Source organism: Haemaphysalis longicornis, unplaced genomic scaffold (genome assembly GCF_048455015.1).
Source record: "Haemaphysalis longicornis isolate Haplotype H1 unplaced genomic scaffold, Haemaphysalis longicornis Haplotype H1 scaffold_12, whole genome shotgun sequence".
In the NCBI taxonomy this organism is placed as follows: domain Eukaryota; kingdom Metazoa; phylum Arthropoda; class Arachnida; order Ixodida; family Ixodidae; genus Haemaphysalis; species Haemaphysalis longicornis.
Genome location: NW_027526225.1, coordinates 63,274,670 through 63,281,422, shown reverse-complemented (window position 1 = coordinate 63,281,422; position 6,753 = coordinate 63,274,670). Strand labels below are relative to the sequence as shown.

The following is a 6,753-nucleotide window of genomic DNA, read 5'->3' as shown; positions in this document are numbered from 1 at the left end:
GGGACGGCGACTAGCCCTAACGATTGCAAAGTAAGGCTTGACCATCCTGACGGACCCAACACACCCGACACGTGCCTGGACCTGACACTCACCAAACGTCTGAGATACCAGGGATGGCGCAACCTAGGTGAGACCCTTCGGCAATGGCCATAACATTATAGAAACTGAACTTATTACACAGCGAACAAAAACCAAAGAGCGCTACAGGTACGAATAACCGACTGGGACGAGTTCGGGGGACTGCGCGAGCTTCAGAGTGATAACGAGGCAGGCGATGAGAGCACAAATGGAGTAACCCTTCAGGAATGGCTCCGACAGCTTCAAACATGCCTAAGCGAAACAACCAGTCATCGACACGTAACCGAGACACACGGACGTAGGCACGCATTTGATGCGCCGCTGGGAGGCCCCCGCAACAGCCTGAAAACACTATGGCGAAACCGCAGTAAACTCAAGCAGCTAATGGCCGCAATAACATCACAAGCACAAAACTACGCAATGAAACTAACCCGGAATAATTGAAAAAAATTATGCGATCGCATGCAGGGAACACTCGGTACGGCTAAAACATGGGCGCTACTTAGGATCATCATCGATCCCAATCAAACGAAAGGAAACAGCAGCAAAACTCTCTAAAGGATGCCCAGACAGACACCCGGGGACGAATCGAGCAGCTAAAGAGCACTTACTTAGGCGTTGGCGCCACACCGTCCTGTAGATTATCCGCACGCGGAGCCAACAAAATTAGAGACATAACAGGAACATAACACAGCACTGCCACTCCAAGCCTATTTCAGCAGCTTTTTCGGGCCGCTGTGCCAGGTCCTGTCCTCCAAACCCTCTGACCAGTTGAGGAACGCAAGTTTCCACTGTTCCACGGCCTTAATGCAATACCGACGGCCAGATGGGTGAAAATCAAGCAGACTGCTCTCATACAAGACGGCCGCCATGATGCGACGCTGTTTAGACCCTTACCGTGTAGCTTACCGGCTTGCACCCCCGCAATGTCGCGATCAGCGGAGACTGCTGCATCGGGATACGCAATTCGAACTCACAGACTTGAGGTTGGCGAAGCTTTCGGACAATAGTGGAAAGGGATCACCATGAACTATATTACCTCGTCGCTGTTTATGTTGTAGCCTGCGCCAATTCGAAAATGGCGCGCGAAAGAAGACACCATGGCGGGGAAACGTAAACTGTTGCAACGCCGAACAGAAAGCACGATTATTTGCGATTACGTCGGTCATCGGTATGGCGCAGGGCCAGGGTTATTAGCACAAGAACTGGGTCTGAAAAATTTCGAACACATGAAAAGACCAACAAAAACCACCTTCTCATCCACGGCCGCTCGATGAAAGAGGGCTCTGTCACGTTTCGGAATGGCAGGCCTTCAGGAAGTGGCGGATGCGAGAAGCCGTTACTCCTGGAAAGACGTACGCGGCATAAAGGCCCAACCACATGCAGCGTATTTTCGGCGTCGCGCGAGCGTCAGCGTCGTTCGGCGTCAACGCGCGGGCCCGCAGGAGAGGGCGAGTAATCGCATGGGACCGGCGAAATCACGCGCCGGCGTGCGCGCTCGACGCTTCTTTTGGCGTCCAGCACGAGATTGAACAGTCGCCGGTATTTGTCGCGCAATGACTTCCATTTTTTCTGCACGGTTTCTGCGGCACAAACACACGAAAACAATGACGACTTGTTACAATAACTATGCGCACAGGTGACAAGTGCCTTACCTCCGTCCGGAACACCAGGCGCCACGGCTGCTGCCACTTCATCCCACAACGTCTGTTTGCGGGGTTTGTTCTTGTTATCTTTGTGTTTAGCCTGCCATAGAGCGGGGCGGGCTGTGACTGCAGTTATTAATGCCTCAGCGTCGATGTTCGGCATGCCATTGAGACGGACTGGCACAACCGGAAACTGGCACCAGCGCCGCTTCCACCGCTCGCGCCGCTATCTGGCGAGCGAGATATCGGCGTCGCCCGAGCGTCAGCCCGCGTCGCCATGCATTTTGGCGCGCGCGCTGACGCTCGTCGACGCCGAACTACTCTGACGCTTGCGCGACGCCGAAAATACGCTGCATGTGGTTGGGGCTTTCATGTCGCGAGCGAGTTGCCCATTTTAACGCAGCCATGCTTTGCGCCTCGTGGTCTCTATCTGAAGGTCAATTTTTGAAAAGGCAGTTTTGTCGGTTTTGTTGCTTCACAAGGCGGCCGCTTGTTCAGGCGCACGTACTGCTGCGCGTTTACGGCGCAGCTGTGGGAATAAAGCTACGCTTGAAAAACGAACAAGAATTAATAACTCGTCTTATCCTCCTTTTTAGGGCGCACCCTTTGGCGGCCGTCTCTGGGCTGAGCCGCGTCGCCGTCGTAACCGAGTGAACGATGGCAAGACCGAATAGTGAAAGAAAGCAAAGCAGGAGAGTGCCGCGAAATTGTGAGGGGAGGGCGGTTCTACAGGGCGGCGCGAGCGCTCTCCGAAAGTGTGCGGTGGGGGAGGGGGTAGTATGCTGTGCGGCTGTGCCCGCACGAGAAGCTCGTCTGCGCGACGCGGGCGAAAACGTGAGGAAGCGGAGAGGGGGAGGGGGGGGAGGGGGGGGGCGTGCGCGCGACGATGGTGTGCGTCCTTTGCCACTCTGACGGTCTGAGACGCACTTCGCGCCGCCGATGCAGAGGCTTATCATCGCTGCCGTCGAGAGAACCCACGAATGAGTGCTGCCTCAGCGAACTGCTGCTGCGCCCAAACATCGCATTACAGAGTATCGTAATCGCCAGCCAATATTTTTTTTTAAGTGTGAATACACTTAAAAAAAAATCGCATCGCATCGCATCGCAAAAAATGCATCGCATACTTTCACAGCTCAAACACACATTTTAAGTGCGAATGCACTTTATAAGCGACCCCAAACCATCCACCGCCGGCGTCGGCGGCGGCGGCGTCCGCAGTGCTCCTCTATAAAGAAAAACAGCATCCGGCGCCAGGTTTCGATCCGCGGACTTTGCGGCCGCAGCGCGACGCTCTACCGATCAAGCCACGGACGCGACGGTGATATCAGTGTTGACGCGCCTTATATCTTTAACGCATTCAAACTACGTCGTCAGCGGCGTGCGTTGGCGACTCAGCGGCGTTATAGCGGCTTGATAACTGCGTGGTGTACACGTGATACTACAAACCCGATGGAAGAGATGGAAGAGAAGGCGGCGAGGCGGTGGGCTGCGGGGGCCGAGCGCAAGCGCCGCAAGCGGGCCGACAACCGTGTATTCGCACTTTCACATTCTCCCCCTCGGGGAAATGCGGGGGAATTTTTCTTTCCTTGGCTGCTACTGTCTCTTAGGTGCAACACTAACTGCTTATCAGCAAGACGATAAAATCGGGGCAATGCCACCGACGCGTTCCGAGATAAAAGTGTGTCGAAGTGGAAGTTTGACAAGAGAAGGGAGTGAGGAGGCATTTGGAGTGCAGATACATGCAGCTATCTGCCAAGCGTAGACACACACAGCTGCTGTGTCTGCCGTTTCCTGCCGATTTTTTTTTTCCTAGTATCTGCGCATTTTTCGTGCGCACGTCCAATAATCAGGCGGATCTTTTGGTCTCATCTGCGCTATTCTCCTAGCCATAGAAGCCTCCGACTGGAGCATACGGTCGGCGGATCAAAATTTCAGGCACACAGCAGGAAACAACAAAGCACTGACAAAAGCGGACGAGGGAGTTTGAGGTACAGAGCTAATGTATATAGTAGTGTCAAACACAACGAAGCGCCTGGTACTTGCGTGAGGTTGTTGTTTGAGAATTATGGCCGGCACCAACTCAAAAGACGAGCACCATCTGGACTATGCGACGCTTCATTTCGGCACCAAGGCCATCCATGCCGGCCAGGAGGCCGACCAGTGGACGTCGCGCGCCGTCGTTCCGCCAATCTCGCTGGCCACGACGTTCGCGCAAAGGTTGCCCTCTGAGCCCTTCGTGAGTACACCACGTATTACTCTTTTGTAGTGCGCAGAAACGATGAAATAATACACTTATCCCTTGCAGCTTTTTAATTAAATGAGTCGCATTTAATCTCACGTTTGTTACTGAGCGCTTTTTACGTTGTAGTATTTTGATATGTTAGCATACGGAAGGTATTTTCTATATAGGAGGCTAAAGCGAACAAGAGCTTGGATTTCCAGTTCCTGCCGAGTCTAACAAAACTGCATACGCATACAGCCAAGGCATTCTTGAGGTCATAAGATGAACGAGAAGTGAAGGTGTATATGTGCATGGATCTGACACGTGCGTTCATCCCTTACCCACACTGTCTTTTAGTAAGCAACGTTGTCTTGCATTGTTTTGATGGACACCGTGCACTGCCTAACCATGTTCCTAATATCGTACGCTTCACAGCAACCCGGATACCCGACGTCTAGCAACCCCACCCGCAGCTGCCTGGAGAAATACCTGGCTGCACTGGAGCACGCTAAGTACGGTACGTGCCCCTAACACACCTTCACTCTTTATTAGATGCGACTGCATCTCATTCACTCGCCTTGTCCATGCAGCGTCGTCGGCGTTGTTGTCGTCCGCCCCTCCCCCATTCTCCTCGCCGCGCGAGCTGCGCTCTCCGCCGCTCACCCCCTCTCCTCTCCGATGCCCCTCTCTCGCGAGGGGCATTGGATTGGATTCGAATGGATTGGCTTGGCTTGGCTTGTATTGGATTAAAGTGGATTGTGTTGGATTGTGTTGCGTCATAGCCGCGGCAGACACACTGGCGCCGACGCATGTGCAGTACTCTGTCTTCCGCGGTCTCCTCTCCTTCGGGCTCGCTGCGCAACCGGTGTGCCGCTCTCCGGCGGCCTTTCGGTCGACGGTTGCTCTCCGCTTGCGCTTGAACCCCCTCAGCGTCGCATCACACCAGGGTTCCCGCGAGGGGAGGTGGGCGTAATTTCTTTTTTAAAAAATGCTAGTAAAAGGGTATTAACGGCCGTATTCACTAACTCCTTAGGAAGCTTACTACCCCGCGGTACGGTACGTAGGCTCGGCAACTAGCAACTGCATGGTTAGGAAATTAACTGTGTAGGAAGTAGTATACACTAGATTCGGGTCGTGCTTAGGACTAGGTTATGCATGCCCAGTCAGTAAACGATGTAGCTCGGAAGGGTGTTATCGCTAGGACTTTACTAATGAAGGTTGCGGTGCTTACTGCCTGCCTCAGTTGTAAACCTGACTAGTGCTGCATCTACTACCTCCAGTATCTAGTGTGTACTGGGACAAGTGACTTGTTAGCGTTCCATTACTGAATGCCACAACCTTTTTTTTAAAGAGTGCTCCATACAGAACCTACACATCAAATGGGAAAAAGCGCGCCCCACATTCAGTACTCGCCAGTAATTAAAACTTCTCCCTCGCCACCGTGATTACACTCGTGATAACAAATCAGATTAATACACGTTCGTCTACTTGGACCGCTGGACCTCTGGTTGTTGTCCACACGCTGATCTCCCATGTGTGCCTACGTTACTCGCCTGTCCTGGCCTTGCGCAGTCCTATCTAAATCCTTGTGTTTGGGTCGCATCACCTTTGGTATAACCCCACTTAAAAGAACGGCAGCTAAGGATTGGCTTTGGAACCAACGAGTCACGCAGGGCTATTCTTTACCGCCAAGTAGACGAGGATCTCGTGCTTCATGCTAAACTAAAGGTCCTGCTGTCGAAGTCCTTGTTTCAGAATGTTCTACAGAATTAAGCAATATTGGTTCATTCCCAACGCAGACAGAACAATTGAGCATGCACTGTAACTCGCCGCTATCTTTCACAACCAGGTGTTGGACTCCTAAACAGGTGTAGTATACCGAAAAGTGGCGCCATCTCGTCTTTGTTACCAATTTGTTACTTGTGACACAACTGAAACAGTCTCGCAAGAAAAAGAATACCTGTGGCTTCACCTGTGACATCATTAGAAAAGACCAATGGAATGGCTCGTACGAATGACGTAGTTCTCCCAGCCTGTGTGAAACAGAACAGAAGGCCAGGAGCATGCAAGGAGTTCGGATGAGAAAGGCTATCTCAAATTTTAAGCAATTTGTACGTCAAATGTAAGGGCTCGCTGCTCATACTTGCCTTAAGTACCATCATGTATGCATTATCAATGCAGTGCATTTAACTGCCCCTTTAGAAAAGCGTGCCGTTATTGTGTTGAGGTGCGCAGCTGCCGCACCTTTCCGACCAGCCAGTGAAAAGCAGTCAGGGAACGTACAGAGGCTATGCTGCTGCTACTAGATTTATTTATGATAGTACATTTTATATGAGGTCAGCTCTCATCTCACGTGGTGACCTCAACCGCAAGTGCTTCAGTATTACTGTAATAAGGCTATACGTGATGACAAGCTGAGATAAAGCAATTTCCAATATATAATTAAAATTATTCAAACGGCAATTTCTTGTACGTTAATGTCAGTTCTAGGAAGGAAGCTCCCCCCGTGAAAATGGAAAAAGCATTTCTAGCAACAAATCATAATTTCCAGCTTCATTTCTGACTAGATTATTAGATTCTAGCTGGAATCGACAACTTTCTAACTAGAAAAAATTCTTTGTCTAGCTAGAAACGATTATTTCCAGCTTGCGTTTTTTTTTTCTTCTAGCTGGACTGACAAATGCTAGCTAGAAGTAAATCTCAATCCAGCTAGAAATGAACTAGAAACTAAATTTCTGGCTAGAAATTCCGCTATTTCTAGCTAGAACATTTCTAGCTAGAAATTTGCCTTTTCTAGCTAGAACATTT

General features: G+C 51.0%; 1 pseudogene across 1 annotated transcript in view; it reads left to right on the top strand.

Annotated features, from left to right (window-relative positions):
• Positions 1 to 3,554: 3,554 nt before the first annotated feature.
• LOC144162752 (cystathionine gamma-lyase-like) overlaps positions 3,555 to 6,753 on the top strand; it is a 34,666-nt pseudogene continuing 31,467 nt past the window's right edge. The window contains exons 1-2 of the transcript XR_013320759.1: positions 3,555 to 3,960; positions 4,381 to 4,462. The product of XR_013320759.1 is annotated as a cystathionine gamma-lyase-like (transcript). The remainder of the gene's footprint in view (positions 3,961 to 4,380; positions 4,463 to 6,753) is intronic.